General features: G+C 34.9%; 1 protein-coding gene across 1 annotated transcript in view; it reads left to right on the forward strand.

Moving 5' to 3' along the window:
- The first annotated feature begins 4324 nt into the window (after nucleotides 1-4324).
- Nucleotides 4325-16554, forward strand: part of LOC110448025 (mucin-5AC-like) — a 62097-nt gene continuing 49867 nt past the window's right edge. The window contains exon 1 of the mRNA XM_021494056.1: nucleotides 4325-4773. The gene's annotated coding sequence lies outside the window, so the exon portion shown is untranslated. The remainder of the gene's footprint in view (nucleotides 4774-16554) is intronic.

The following is a 16554-nucleotide window of genomic DNA, read 5'->3' on the forward strand; positions in this document are numbered from 1 at the left end:
ACGTTACACTGGTTATAATGTATATACGCACGTTACACTGATTATAATTTATATAAGCACGTTACACAGGTTATAATGTATATCAGCACGTTACACTGGTTATAGTGTATATCAGCACGTTACACTGTTTACAATGTATATAAGAACGTTACACTGGTTATAGTGTATATAAGCACGTTACATTGGTTATAATGTATATAAGCACGTAACATTGGTTATAATGTATATAAGCACGTAACATTGGTTATAATTTATATAAGCACGTAACATTGGTTATAATTTATATAAGCACGTTACACAGGTTATAATGTATATCAGCACGTTACACTGGGTATAATGTATATAAGCACGTAACATTGTTTATAATTTATATAAGCACGTAACATTGGTTATAATGTAAATAAGCACGTTACATTGGTTATAATGTATATAATCACGTAACATTGGTTATAATGTATATAAGAACGTTACACTGGTTATAATGTATATCAGCACGTTACACTGGTTATAATGTATATAAGCACGTAACATTGGTTATAATTTATATAAGCACGTAACATTGGTTATAATTTATATAAGCACGTTACACAGGTTATAATGTATATAAGCACGTAACATTGGTTATAATGTATATAAGAACGTTACATTGGTTATAATGTATATAAGAACGTTACATTGGTTATAATTTATATAAGCACGTTACATTGGTTATAATGTATATAAGCACGTTACACTGGTTAAAATGTATATAAGCACGTAACATTGGTTATAATGTATATAAGCACGTTACACTGGTTATAATGTATATAAGCACGTTACGTTGGTTATAATGTATATCAGCACGTTAAACTGGTTATAATGTATATAAGCACGTTACGTTGGTTATAATGTATATCAGCACGTTACATTGGTTATAATGTATATAAGCACGTTACTCTGGCTGCATCATTTTGTGGCTGGATAAATGAATATTAAACCAAGAACTACTATATGTGTATATGTGAACTATGTGTAACGTTGACACTGATAACATTGTTCTTCCCACTTCTATTCACTTTCTGATGTCACGCATCCACGCTCAGCGTTCTACGCTGCACTATATTTGCATTCATTTGTTGTTCTGTTTTTCATCTGCGTTAAAGATTTCAATCTTTTTCAAAATCCTTTCGTTCGCTCTTACTCTGATTTAATTTTTGTGTTTTACTGTTTGAATTCACAACCTTTCATGATTAAAATTGGGTCGCTGTAATCATAGTTCAAAACAATAGGTTTGAAGGCGCGACACACTCTTTGATTTGTATGGACTTACCATCGTATGCTCACCAACCAGATTAATAGCTTAGCTATTCATTAAAACATTCAAATGGTTACGAAAGATAGAAATTTTTCAATGTTTAATGCTGTTTGTGATAAAGATCTTGTATATCATACTTGAACTAAATATTCAATCAATTAATAAAAAAACGAAATATTAACAAAACTGTTACTCAAACTCATTAGGAATAAACAAGAGGCCAAAATAATAATAAAAACGTGTGTATGACGACTCTAAACAATGTACAATAAGGATAAGACCAGGTGTTCTGAAAAGGTCAGCGTCTTCAGCTTTATTGACATATATTTCATATTAAAGAATCGGTAGAAAATGACAAATTCAAATTTTAATTTGAAATAAATAAATATCGAAACTGACACGTAGTCTCAAGTCTGATCAAGAAAGTAAATTGGTCCTATACAGTCAATAGATAATAAAAGTTTTCGACAACCTGGAAACATACAACACAAAGATATGCATTCCATGTATAAGTTACTATGTTTAATGTTAAAACCCCAACCAGGACAAAAAAAAAATATGATAATAAGAATGTAACTTGATAAAATCACGCAACTTAAGTTTTATTTACAGAGCACTGTCGTATTATATATAAGGAAATATCACCTACTTTCCCCATAGGACATGTTGTTTTGTGAAAACCATAATAACTTGCCGTTTGATAAGTAAAAGAACTTATACTAGTGTATGGGGAATCCCTTTTGAAAAACCTAAAGAAAAACCAAGATTAACATTCAGCAGGAATAAGGAAATCAAACTCCTATTTTTTAATTGGGGTGAGTCAATCACGAGAGGTAGCATTAGCTACAAGTGCAATTAAGAACCAATTGATAAGCTATATCACAAAACAGGTTTATCATACCGATTTCATTAAGGAAAATGAAAGCTATGTATATGCAGTATTATTGTTTCATGTTTAGAAACATGACTGTTATTTCATGTTAAACCATACTAAACAGACACATCCTCATATATAAAGCACAAAAGAAAAGTTGTTTTGTGTGATGATAAACAAAAGTTCCTAGTTTTCTCAATCCGAAAGAAATTTAAAAACAAAATGTTAACAAATATTATCACTCCATAGACACATGTTTGTATTAAAAAACCATCTGTCAGACAGTAAAGTAGGCCTGCTCGTTGTACGTAGATAAGGAGCAGAGAGTCATTTCGGATTCTTAATAACACTGAACTTTACCTCCAAATACTTTTTGCAATGAATAAATTATCGAATCCTTTTTATAATCTATGTCAAGCCTTGAATATTCTAGCAACTCTTTAAGAGGATCGACTGGCCTCTAGACACAGTGATCACATACGTTACCCTTTATTATCAATGTTATATGGCTTCCTACCAGACAGTCGTTAACTCTGATCGTGAAACACGGTATAGCGATAAGATGATCTACATTTGTTTAATAGCATCGGTATCTTTTCTGAAAAATGATTCGACTGTCTAAAGTGTTAAAAGAGACATTCACACAGTGGCACGTGTAGACCAGTCGTACATCAATGATAGCAAGTTTCCTTGAATATATATTCAACTGGTTGAGTTGTTAAAGGTGGTTCCTAAGGCTATACTCCGGATCGTAGTTTTAAATTATAAGGTCATTGTCTACTTCTGGGTTACAGTGTCTGCCATTACAGATTTGTGGCCGACACACCGTCCTAGACTTGACGGGATATTGTGAAGGAGACCCTAATTTGTGCATGAAATTGTTTACCTATCCGCAGCATCTTGTTTCATCTAGGTTTCTTAGTTTGACTTCATGGCAGTTTTCCTATTTTGTTAGCATTTTCTTTTTCATTCTGTTGTTAATATACTGTTTTGGCTTATGGTTAAGATTTTATTTTCATTAAAACAAATCGTCAACTTTCTGTGTAATATTTAGTTGTAATGATAAATCAGATGAGTGACCCCAGTATTGGTCACCGAGAAAATCAAGCATTGATTTACATACAGCTGGAGGATTTACTATTACATGTAACATATTGTAGTCTGTTGCATGTTTGAATCTCAATTTAATTAACACCCTGTAACCCGTAATGTGTTCTATGTGTTATGTACCTACCTGTCATACTTGATGAGAGCGTTTCATAAATCTAGAGCAAATGTACACACACTTTTCCTTTCAAATAGGGCATTGCATTGCAAATACACACTTCTATTTAAAACCAAATATATTCTGTGTTAAAAAGATTGTTTTTGATTAAGATCCCATATAAATATATGTACAACTTATATATGTAATTAGTGTAATACACTTTATAGAAGGGACACTGTAATAATGTTGTGATGAGTCGTGATATATTTTATCTGATTCATCTCCACATACCCGGCATTAGTCTTCTATGTTCGCGCTCTTTTGAAGCGTCATCGTCATAACTTTATTTAAAAGGCGTCATGCGTAATATTAGCTGTTACTTATCAGCCGTAGTCTACTGCCGTTGATTGTGTAGCATTTGGTATCCTTTTAATCATAATGTGGTGGTAGGCCTGGGTTCGAATCCCGGCGTCGGAGTCTACTAATGTTTGAAATTTAATTAGGGTCATTCGTATAGAAAGTGGCAATCTAGGGACAGTAGTAACTATTTGATTAGAGTATCACCTGTTCTCATATATTCAATGTCCTTTGTGAACGTGTTAACATCCAGAAACGGTGAAATCTCTGTCCACGTCTAGGTCCTCCGTTAACAGTGCCTCTGTATATCTGATCTAATTAGACAAGCTATAGGGCTGCATGTTTACAAGGCTAATAAAGCAGTACTTGGAGAGTGTTACCTGGTTACACCTAAACAGAATGTTATATATTGTATATCTACACGTAAAAAACATGAACAAATGACAGTTTAACAAAATGCATAAAACCCATATAAAGATTGAGTAATAAAATAAATAATTATGCAACCAGATGTGTATTGTTATAGCTTATCTACCTGTATAACTACGTTCATGTACCCATCGACCGCAGTGTTAAGAAATCATTATACACTAGTGCATCCGTACACGGGTAACTATCACAGAAGGTAGCGTATACAATTCACTGAGTTTAGCAATTTGTCACTGTAGGTGAGATATTCATAAATACGGAAAATCATACGACTCCGAAACACTGTGCGTCCAAATTTAAACACCGTCTTAGCATTAAACAAGTTGGTGACGTAAAATCGTGATAAAATATATGGGCAGAGACCCGTTCCTGATGACCGCCTCTCGATTCCGGGTATGTGTTCAATGAATGGTACGGTGTAGTGACATTCATGTAGTCGTCCGTCGCACGCGTGTTCCTGATTTCGCTACTTTCGATGACTTGTGGGACGTAAAACGATTTACTGGAACTTTTAAGTGAAACATTCCTAAAAAAAATTTGAATTTGGATTATAAGTTAACTTATAAATTTGTATACTTCTGGATTAAATACATTCGACTGACTGGTAATAAGGTAAGTACCTATTAGCTTTATACTATTAGTAAGACGTATACAAGCATGTTAGTTTACCATTACCGGCTCATGTTAGTATGTTGATGAAGTTTCTATCGATTTCTACATTGATAATATTGCTATTTGGCGTGGTGCTCAACCATAATTCTATGGATAATCCAAATACTTTATTAGCGTATAGATTGTTTTATTATATTCGTATTAATAGCTATTATATTATAAATGAGCGGTTCTCGTCTGACATGATTCTATAAAAATATCAACCAGTTATCTTACAGTCGATATAGTCAGTGGCTGAACTATCGACCACAGTACGTATTGACAGAAGAGAATAGTTCTCACACATAGCCAATCCATATTTTTTTCCCCTACTTATAAAAGCATGTATATGGATCTAATTAACAATACTCTATAAAATTAAACATAACAAACACTTATCAATTATCATCAAGGTTATTTTGTGATAGTTAGTTTTGGGATGCAGTTCGTCCGACCGCATGTTAAGGGAATCCCGATAATACGAAGGGTTAGTCTCTGTGTTAGTATTCCGCGAAGGCTTAGAAAACCGGTCTTCGCAGTTTGACCCCATTATGTCTGGGCGTGGCACCGACTTGAGAACAAGTCTCTACAGACCAACGACATATATTAATGCCAACAGAAGCTAACATTCTTCGATATGTCATCCAATTCATTGACTATTGAAAGGCAAACATTGGTATTCTTTCCTTATCAAACAGCACAGAGTATTGTCTGTGACTAGAACTGGGGTCCTAGTGTTTGCAGAGGAGATCATAGAAGGTCTGCGCTATGATGTGAGGCATTGTTGGTGTATTTGTTAAATAGGTGTATGTGTGTGTGTGTGGTGGAGGTGGTGGTCCCGCTGTAGTAGGGATAGGTCTTTAACAACCCCAGCATTGTCCAAGAGTTCATGTTTAAAGCTTAAGTCTCATTCACTTGGTTGAATGATAAAACATGGCTTATTATTGTTGTGTTTTATTAAAAGTAAAATCTGTTGAAAATTAAGGAATGACATGATCAATTTACTTAAAAAGATTACAATATAGCTACAATACCAATTTGTGATTCTGTTTAGGCATTCTTTAATGCATGTTCAGTCACATATTTTCTGTTTGAGCTATATAAACACTAATGTTAACCAAAGTTGGTTGAGCTGGAACAGATTGAGGTTGTGAGTAGAGTAAGCAATGTCTAAACCGCGTTTTTCGTACGACATATAAACATTATTTGGACTCGTGAAATGAGATGTCACACATATTTAGTGAGATTTAAATGGACAATCCTATTTCTCCTATCATATATGATGATTGCTTGATAATTTAGTCTATTAATCCATTGTCGTTGTTAATGTACCATGCGAATGCTAGATAAGACTGTCAGACCAAAGTTTAAAACTAATGTTTATAGATGGGCGATATACTACGCTTCATACTTCGTAACTCGGACTTCACCTATCAGCGATTATTTATTAAGGATTATTTATTTATTCTTTTTACTTCAAATCCTATATATGCATGGGTGTGTTAAAGGATGTGATTTGTCATAGTGTATTCGTTTTTCTCGGAACTCTATCTCAAAAAGGATTTGCACCGGATTGAGGAATGCGCGGTATGTTTCCGTCATTGCGACAGGATTGGTGATTATTAAAGTGCAATGTCAAGAAAAATATATCACCAATATCTAAATCTGTTATTTCATCAACCAACTGTGCGTACTGCAAATATTTGTAGACTATATGTATGATACCAGGCCAGTAAAGTATCTCCCTTGTCACATATGGTAGGCGGATAGGTAATCCATAATCACACGATTGCCACATAATACCGGTCAGATTGTACGGTCACGATGTGCCGGTCGGCTAGACTCTTTCTGGGTGTTGAATGTCCATATCGATTGGTGATCTATATCACTTCTACGTACGGCTTTAAGACTAACGACTATACTACACAATAGGTGGCATCTGACATAACAGCGACATTGATATAAAATAAAATAAAAAGTAAAATGTAGATAGTGTGAGCCCCAGTTAGCTTATAGGACAGTGTGTGTTAAAGCTTTGAACGAGTTTAAGTAGAAGGTACAGAATCGTGACAAGATCTTTTTTCATTTACTTCTTTTTTCAATATACATGAAGTAAGCTGTTAATTTGATGATATACAATAATTACAAGAATAAGTATTCGCTCCTGATTTTTGCTAATTTTAAACACATGCTTTGTATTAAAACTGAGTATTCTGTAAATGTGTTGTCAAGGTTGAAATACTTCAAATCACTTTGTGTTTATCTCCAAAGCTTAAATGATTGGTCAAACTATCATAGTAAGCTAATTATGAGATATTAAAAAAATTATGTTTCTTATCAGCACATGTATCGATATTTTGGATCAGCTTGATAGGATATGATGTCATAGCATTGTTTTTGCCTTAATGAATGCTATTTAACATTATTGGGCAAACAATATAGTTGTCTATGGCATCACAATTAATTACAGAATAATGGTATGCATGCTGAAGTCGATTAAAGCGTGTTTTTTATACCAGTCACTATTATGACAGAAGTCACTGTACTAATCCCAAACATTCTTCTGATATCAATTAATTGTTTAATTTAAGTTGCCACCGAGACGAGTTTTACTCTATTTTTCCAATTGTTGACTGAGACAATTTAGTTTCGGTATCGGTTTCTATAAGATTCCGTGTACGACGTTGACCGTTTATACAAACAAGCTAAACCCTCTTTTATGATGCTTTGAATGACTGCTCGTTCGAGACTTGAGTCGTCCCTTAACGTGTCATTATTGGCAAATGTATCATACGTTTGAATGACCCTTAGCTTGCAAAAAAGATGGCACGACACTTTTCACACTTCGGCGACCGGAAGATTTCCAAGTGAACAGTCAGCTTAGAAATACGAGAAGATGCACACATTGCTAGTTTATGAAGCATTGAAATATAAAGAAATAGGGTTTTCTGTATTTTATGGTAAATGGTATTTAGTTACATACTTCTATATTTTACGAGATTTTGTAAGAAGCAAGACATCCTTCTGATATCAATTACTCGACGACATTACACCAGCAAACGTCGCTATGCCTTCACTAGTATTTTGTATAGCAGGTTAACACAATAATGTTGGTATACCATTATGGAATTCCTGTGATATATCAACCATGCAACTCTCATTATAATGATGGTCAGATTGCAGAGATCAGAAACGGAGGGCGTACTTTGTCCATAAAACGTGTGCTTACTGACAGAGTGTCAGGTACAACATATAACCATGTCAAATCATCAATTTAGATCATATATATTTAACATTGTTGCTATGTTAGCTAGCATGTGTCTTCATTACTTTCTTTCAACATATGAAACAAATTTCATGAAAATTGTGCATTATTTATTTTTTAACTTTTTACTTAATTGTGTCGCATGCATCATGTAATTTGAAACGAACACGCGTAGTTTACTAATGACAGAACTTAAATAAGTAGCCCTTGGTATAACATTGTATCTATCTTTATAGTTTTTGGTTTAGTCATTATTATTAAGATAATATAAACATTTACCATGTAACCGTGGTATTTCCATCCTGTTGTCAATAGATTATGTATTCAATTCACTAACTATTATCGTCTTGTTGTTCCGGCTGCCTGCATAAAGTTTCCTTATTACTTAAAATGCCATATATTTACTTTTAAAGTACAAAATACATTGGCATAGTCTACTCTGTAACATATATACATGAACTAATATTTTTCTGAGTAGACGGTTGTTTTATTTCAATTACATAGGTTATATCTTTTATCCAATTATATGACGCGGAACTAATTTGAAAGTTCAGTTTATACATCTTTCGTTAAACTGTCTATCTGCATTCTTTTTATAATCTGCTACTTAATTACCAACAAACGTAATACTACTAATAATAATAGTTCGAGGTTCTTATTTACCGCGTTATTACAACCTACTTCGTAGGTCGTCTTCAAGCGGTTCACAAATTATTATCCGTGGTTATGGGGCCTTTGCAACCAGCGAATATCTTTATCAACTTCCATGGGAGCATACAGACGGAGCTGCCATTTCGGCGCCCACAGCTAGCATTCTACAATTCTAGCACTGCCGAACCACGTACTCATTTACAGCTGAGTTGACTGGAACACGCCAAATTCATAAAAAGCAGTAATCATTCGTACTTTTAGTTTACCAACCGTCGTAATAACTTTGAGTGCTTTTTAATTCACAAATTATCACAATTGTAATTCTTTTACTTTTTTATTAGCAAATTATCACAATTGTAACTTTGGTACCTTTTAATCTACAAACTATCTCATTTGTAACTTTTGGTACTATTTAATCCTCTAATTTACACAATAACGTATACTTCTCGTTACTATTTAATCCACAAAGTAAAGCCTAAGATATAATATAATCACATTTTGTTTCATATATATTTACGTCTTAGATTGACTCTATTAGACTGGCACAGCAATTACATTATCTTTTTGTTAACGCTCGGGATATGAGAACCGTGTGATATTTTTTTTAAAGAAACATAAAGGATTTGTTTTTATCTATTTCCCGTAACTTATTACGTTTTTCTCCATTATGTAATCATTTTGTATAATTTAACCATTATTTGTACGCGTTACCCTTTGTTTATTATCGCATGCACTGCTGTTTAGATTGATTAGGCGCACTATTAAATAAATTCAACGTCCCTGAAACGTCTCCCGGGTTGTTACAATCGAACCAGTAAAAAGGAAGTACACTGTCAACCCTGGCACGGAATGAGCTGTGTGTCATCTAGACATTAAAGGATTAATACAATATTTCAACTTGAAAAATGATAAAATTCCAACGATGACCTTAGGGTAACATGGTAAATAGTCGGTGTGGCTGCCAGAAACATCTTAAGCTTCATAGCAGGAAAACATTTCCTAAGTAAACTTAGGTCCTTAGACCACCTGACTAGACTGGTGTTGTTTGTATTTGGTCTGTACCACCGTATCTGTGTCAATAAATCAGTTGTTAGTGAGGTTTTAGCACCTTTATTTAAATAAAGTGTCCAGTTAGATACTGCTATACCGTTAAACTGTCATTTGTGATATCCATTCTATTAACATTATTGTCTTTGTAGCCAGGTAGTTCATCATTGATTATTTAAGTAGCTTAAGTGGATCGGCCATTTTCAGAACACTTCTGGTACGTCTAGAATAAGCACTTTGCAACACAGACAATATTTAATCAATGTTTTAAAGTAGCAATCTCATATTTGTAAATAAATTTAGATATTCGATGCTAAATAGAGTGTTTTTCATGTATGAAACTGGAAAGATATAGTTCTGCATAGTTATTGAAAGATTTCCTTGTATTGTTTACTTGTGGTTTTTGTGTGTGTGTGTGTGGGGGGGGGGGGGGGGTTCAATTTTGCTGGTTGTTGACGAGAAAGAAAAAAACGCAGAAATCGTGACTAAAACCAAAGAAACTACACAGTCAAAAACAAATCAACGCGACACTCCTGGAGAGTATGTCATGACCTTTACAATCCGGTATTATGATATAACATGAATCTTACAACACGAAGTTTAAGTTAACACACTGCTTAAGTTAAAACAGATGTGTGTATGGATAATGACCATGGGCTTTGTACCACAGCTGTTCACGGTCCTTATTCTACTTACCTATATAAGGTACACATGTAAACTTCCCACGTTTACAATCCAACGTGCCTAGTTATTTAGTACATGTGTAACTTCACACAATTATTGTAATTTGATGTTTTCTGAACATAATACTGTTCTTTACAAAATGTTAGCGGTTTGGGACAAAGATAACAAAATGGATTCACGATCTCATCGCTATTGATTCCACACTATTGTTCGTCCTCTCGATGATTCAAAGTGTATTGTTCACTAGTATGAGTAAACTATTTAACAGTACAGTATACTGACGTCATATTTACAAGTGTGTCATTAACGGTTTTTCAGCATATCAAAAATACATAAAAACTAGATACAATATGATTTCTTTTTGTTTTTAAGGTCGAGCTATCTAAAATCAGAGAGGTGTTAGTTTGTGATGGTATGCTTTGTTGCATTAACATGATTTCGTATTCCTGATCATCATAACCCATATGTGAAACGCAATGTTACTGTTATATTCAGAAATATACTAAGCTAGAAGACAAATATGGTACTTGATGTCAAATCTTTAAGTATATTAACATAACAGAGTGTACGAAAGAGTTGAAAACATCTAGATTTACAGGGAAATAGTAAGATAGTAAGTAAGACTGTTGTCCCACTAATAGAAATAGTAAGTAAGACTGTTGTCCCACTAATAGAAATAGTAAGTAAGACTGTTGTCCCACAGATAGAAATAGTTAGAAAGAGTGTTTCCCCACAGATAGAAATAGTAAGTAAGACTGTTGTCCCACTAATAGAAATAGTAAGAAAGACTATTGCACCACAGATAGAAGTAGTTAAGTAAGACTGTTGCCCGCCAGGTAGAAATAGTATATACGACTGTTGCCCCACAAATAGAAATAGTAAGTAAGATTGTTTCCCAACAGATAGAAATAGTAAGTAAGACTGTTGCCCAACAGATAGAAATAGTACGTAAGACTGTTGCCAAACAGATAGAAATAGTAAGTAAGGCTGTTTCCCAACAGATAGAAATAGTAAGTAAGACTGTTTCCCCACAGCCAGCAATGATAAATAGATTGCTCTCCTTCAGGCCGCTTTGGCCAAGTGGTTAATTCACTAGCCCTCCACCACTGGGTCGCATTTTCTATGCTTAAGTTTGGCAGTCGTCAGTTGCTGGCGGCAGGTCAGTGGGTTTTTTTCCGGGTACTCCGGCTTTCCTCCCGTACCAAACCCTCGAACGCCTTTGCATGACAATAGCTATTAATAGAACGTAAGACAGAAACAAACCAAGCTTTCATACAGAAATTAGTAGTAACTAAGACTATTGCCCTAAGTATGCTTATCGACCAACAGATGGGCTAGATCTTAGGTGTGGGAGGCTGTAATATACGCAATCCCTTACCGTATAAAATGTACATTTGGAGACCTTCTAAGTGAACATAGGGAATAATTACACATACGTATTTGTTAAGAATATGTGTTTATATTAAGTATATTCTTTTGTAAGAGGAATCGCCATATCCCGAACCTCCCAGCACTCCACAAACTGAATTATGATAGACACTATTAGTCCTTAGAATACAGGAAAAGAATAGCCAGTGTAAAACCCCACCCAGCAGTGTTTCATGGCGTTGCTATTCAATCCTTACTATGGGGGTACATTTATGCCCGACAGGTATTCAAGAAGCTAGGTTTATTCACCAGCTTTAGTAACCCGAACTAACGTACAAGGGATTATCAGGACCCGGTATAGCATAGCATTGACAGCTTACCTAAATATTGTAAAACGTGTACGAAGAGGTTGCTTGGCCGCCAGCATTAGACGATGAAATCTATTATAAAAAACAATACAGTAATAATTGTTTGAAACGGCAGATATGCTTTGAGAAAACAATTAGCCTGCTTACATGGAAATGAGTTAAGTGTAATTCCTATAAAGGTGTTTGTTTAGAATCAACTTCTTTATGCTGACGGATACTTGTTATACATTGTTAAAAACGATCTATTATCAGTTAACATCAAAATCAGTTATTAAGACTTTTGAAATACAGTACTCATCCTTCATTTTGAAGAGTTATTTGAGTTCGTGGTAAAGTCAGATCAAAGAAATCGATGCAAAGTTATGTACAAAGTTAGAAATATTATACATCACAATCGTGAATTCTGAACAAACGTTTTTGATGATGGATTCCATTGTGTTGACAAAGAGTACACACAGTTCGAATACGAAGGACAATACCACAGGGATTTTGTATCCGTGTTAGTTATTCAGCCGAACCCAACTACTTTACGTGAGAAAAAGAATGAATGGACGTGACTTTTACATGAAAATGTGTATTCTTCTTATTTAGTAATTCCTGTGTCTTTACGACCAGCGGTTAGGTGGATTCACCACGATCAAGTTACGTTCTTAACTGAACGCAGCATGGATTCATCGTAAAATCGGGGTGTGGTATAAACACACACATTGAGGGTTCGTTATCAATGATGTACACATAGAAAGGGCATGTTATCAATGGTGTACACACATAAAGGCATGTTATCATTAGTGTACACACCGAAAGGGCATGTTATCAATGATGTACACACAGAACGGGCATGTTATCAATGATGTACACACAGAAAGGGCATGTTATCAATGATGTACACACAGAAAGGGCATGTTCTCAATGATGTACACACAGAAAGGGCATGTTATCAATGATGTACACACAGAAAGGGCATGTTATCAATGATGTACACACAGAAAGGGCATGTTATCAATGATGTACACACAGAAAGGGCATGTTATCAATGATGTACACACAGAAAGGGCATGTTATCAATGATGTACACACAGAAAGGGCATGTTATCAATGATGTACACACAGAAAGGGCATGTTATCAATGATGTACACACAGAAAGGGCATGTTCTCAATGATGTACACACAGAAAGGGCATGTTATCAATGATGTACACACAGAAAGGGCATGTTATCAATAGTGTACACACAGAACGGGCATGTTATCATTAGTGTACACACAGAAAGGGCATGGTATCAATGATGTACACACAGAACGGGCATGTTATAAATGATGTACACACAGAAAGGGCTCGTTATCAATTATGTACACACAGAACGGGCATGTTATCAATGATGTACACACAGAAAGGGCATGTTATAAATGATGTACACACAGAAAGGGCATGTTCTCAATGATGTACACACAGAAAGGGCATGTTATCATTAGTGTACACACAGAAAGGGCATGTTATCAATGATGTACACACAGAACGGGCATGTTATCAATGATGTACACACAGAAAGGGCTCGTTATCAATTATGTACACACAGAACGGGCATGTTATCAAGAATGTACAGACAGAAAGGGCATGTTTTCAATGGTGTACACACAGAAAGGGCATGTTATCAATAGTGCACACAAAGTTAGGGCTCGTTATCAATGTTGTATAAACAGCGAAGGTCGTTGTTAATGTTGTACACACAGCGAAGACTCGTTATCAAATGTGTACACACATCGAGGGCTCGTTATCAATGTACACACAGCGAAGGCTCGTTATTAATGTACACACAGCGAAGGCTCGTTATCAATGATGTACATACATCGAGGGCTCGTTATAAATGTTGTACACACAGCGAAGGCTCGTTATCAAATGTGAACACACATCGAGGGGATTGTTAGCAGTGATGTACAAACAGCGAGGGCTCTTTATCAATGTACACACAGCGAAGGCTCGTTATCAATGTACACATAGCGAAGGCTCGTTATCAATGTGTATATGCAGCGATGGTTAACTGTTAATGTTGTATATGTTTACCCATGCACAACAAGCCCTCGCTGTTTTTACAACATTTAAAATGAACTGTTGCTGTGTCATAGTGTCATACACAGCCCGATTCCATTCAGACTTTGTGTTATTTGACGCACCCCTAAATACCAAGCAGGGCGTAGGCTAAAGAAAATTCAAAAGGCCATAATCACTCACGCTGTATCATACTGAATTCTCCTGCCATGGGTGTAATGTAGTGTCCGCTTATTTACCGATAGAAAAAACTGAAAAAATATAAAGTAAACATATTGTACACATATAGTCCATATATCCTTTGTCGTTAGAGTTAGATGCAAAATGTTGAGCCCAGTATCGTGAAATAACCTGTTGAGCCGAGCTGTATTTGAAATGTTTGATTGGTTATTCCATATGAAGTATTGGTTATGTTTAATACAATCGGAGGTATGCTCATAATACAAAGGGTTCGCGCCGCTCATGCAGGCTGATTATGCGAACAATCTTTCCAAAACTGGGATTAGCAGACCTTAAGAACAAGGAACTGAAGCAGCACCCACTTCCTTTGGAGTCCATCGTGGTACATTGTACGACTCCATATCCCAGTATGCTTTAATGCATTTTCGATTTTTTTTACCAGCATTATAACTTGGCCTGAAAATTGGTAATTAAGTATTATATCCCAACTCAACCAGAATGTCTTTAAAACCGCGATCGTTAATGCTATCATTTGTTACAAGAGTTGTGTATATCGTGGTTGCCCAGACTGAATGTTGTATTAGATGCATCCTTGAAGGTCTTGAATTTTACACCGACTAGCTTTTGTTGCTGTAAACGATATGATGTACATTTACCATTTTAAAGAAAACTATATTCCACTGAAAATGTAAAACACACCACGTTGTGTGGCGTGTTTTCATTCAGGCTTAGTTTCTTTTTACATATACCCCAAATTATCTTAAGGATGTTACAAACAGCACAAAATGTAAATAATATTTGCATATTCAAAGATTGATCTTTCTTAATGTTGCAAACAGAATAGCTAACATTAACTGTTTGAAATGCATTGAGGACCTATTTAATCAAGTGAATGTTCGTCTGTAGGGTTACCATACACAGCGAGTGTCGTTTGTAACTGTAATACGGACAGTGTTACACAAACTGACAAATCGTTCCTTCAGTGTTCAATTCTTTATACCTTCTCCGTTAGAGAAGCAGATGATATAACAATAGCAGTCTGATAGATTTCCAATATCGACATTATTATCTGATACGTTTCGTTCATAACAATTACAATAATATGTAATTTACAGTTAGGTAATGATCATATGTGTATTCGATTTTAAGTAATGGGCGAAATAAGGACTTATCAAAAAGATCATGTTAGATCTGATGTTATTATCACCAATATATACCATAAGAACTACATTTTATCCAAATTAACACGCAATTATATATAACTCACAAAGGATAGCAATCTTTTGATGCATTCATTGTAAATTTAATATCCATACATTACATGTTTTATGACATCTTATCTATTTTTATAACATTTCATTGATTTGAAAAAAGGTGAGACCAAAATCTAATTGTACAGTTTAAATCATTGTCAATATTTCAGTACAAATGTGATTTTAGAACACATCAGGCAAGTTTCTTTCTTTGCTCTATATGCGGTTTGCCAAGCACAGTGACCGTGTGTACATCAGTAGATATCCGTACTAAAGAATATAAGGGAAACTACAATGAGGAAAGTTTTTAATTTTTGATAAGACATGGTATAGATTTTATGTAATTAATAATATTCTGAAGAGTTTTAAAGATTGCATTATAGTATAAAGTATCATAGGGGGAGTCGGTAGGCGCAGTGGATAGCGCACTTGCCTTTCACCAAGGCGACCGGAGTTCGATTCCCCGATCGGACGTGAAAAGGTATTGGTTTATCTGCCCTTCGACGTGAGTTTTCCCCGGGTACTCCGGTTTCTTCCCACGTGAAACCCCCAACACGCTTATATCCGTGACAACAAGAGTGATAAATACAAGTTGAAATAAATTGTATCATAATTTTTGTTAAAATAAACTTTATATTTATCTAAGCCAGCCAACCAATGAGTGCGTTAATACAGTTTATGTACTGATATACGGGTAGAAATATTCCTAAGTATTGCTATAAAGTGTTCCTAGTCGCATCTTTATCTTTTGTATGATCTGGGTGGAGTGCGTTTCGTTTGATGAAGCATATCACATAAAAACCGGTTTAAACATAATTATCTTCTTTAAAGCGGTTTTTTCTAATCCTAATGTTCATAATTGTATGGTAGACATGTTTGAC

The sequence above is a fragment of the Mizuhopecten yessoensis genome, unplaced genomic scaffold, assembly GCF_002113885.1.
Source record: "Mizuhopecten yessoensis strain PY_sf001 unplaced genomic scaffold, ASM211388v2 scaffold3799, whole genome shotgun sequence".
Taxonomy (NCBI): domain Eukaryota; kingdom Metazoa; phylum Mollusca; class Bivalvia; order Pectinida; family Pectinidae; genus Mizuhopecten; species Mizuhopecten yessoensis.